This window comes from Fukomys damarensis, unplaced genomic scaffold, assembly GCF_012274545.1.
Source record: "Fukomys damarensis isolate Sample0158 unplaced genomic scaffold, DMR_v1.0_HiC HiC_scaffold_24, whole genome shotgun sequence".
In the NCBI taxonomy this organism is placed as follows: domain Eukaryota; kingdom Metazoa; phylum Chordata; class Mammalia; order Rodentia; family Bathyergidae; genus Fukomys; species Fukomys damarensis.
In genome coordinates, this window is record NW_022900936.1 from 5007955 (window position 1) to 5008409 (window position 455).

The following is a 455-nucleotide window of genomic DNA, read 5'->3' on the forward strand; positions in this document are numbered from 1 at the left end:
AATGTCAAATTCTTCCCCTCTGTTTGGGAAGTTTTCTGTTATTAACTCTGCAAACAGCTTTTTTAAGTCATTTGTATTTTCTCCTGCTACTTCATGTATTCCTATCAGTCTTATGTTTTTCTTCTTTGCATCATCTAGGAGTTGTTGGATCAATTTCTCATGATCCCTTACTGTTTTTAAGAGACCTCTCTTTCATGGTCACTGATTGCAGTCTTATCTTCTATATCTGAGAGTCTATCTTCGCATTCTTTTATTCTGTTGCGTACACTTTCAATAGAGTGTTTAATCTCCTGGATATCTGTTTGAATCTGTTTTATGGATTCCATTTCTTTCCTATGTTGGGCGTTTATTTGTTCCATTTCTTTCTTATGCTGGGCCTTCATGGCTTCTATCATGGTCCTGAGCTCATCTATTTTTTTTGTCAGTTTCTGCTCTAGAGTCTCGAATCATGACTT

The 455-nt window shown here is 36.0% G+C and overlaps 1 protein-coding gene across 1 annotated transcript in view; it reads left to right on the top strand.

Annotated features, from left to right (window-relative positions):
• Window positions 1-455, top strand: part of Brwd1 (bromodomain and WD repeat domain containing 1) — a 111797-nt gene that overhangs the window by 81958 nt on the left and 29384 nt on the right. The window lies entirely within an intron of this gene.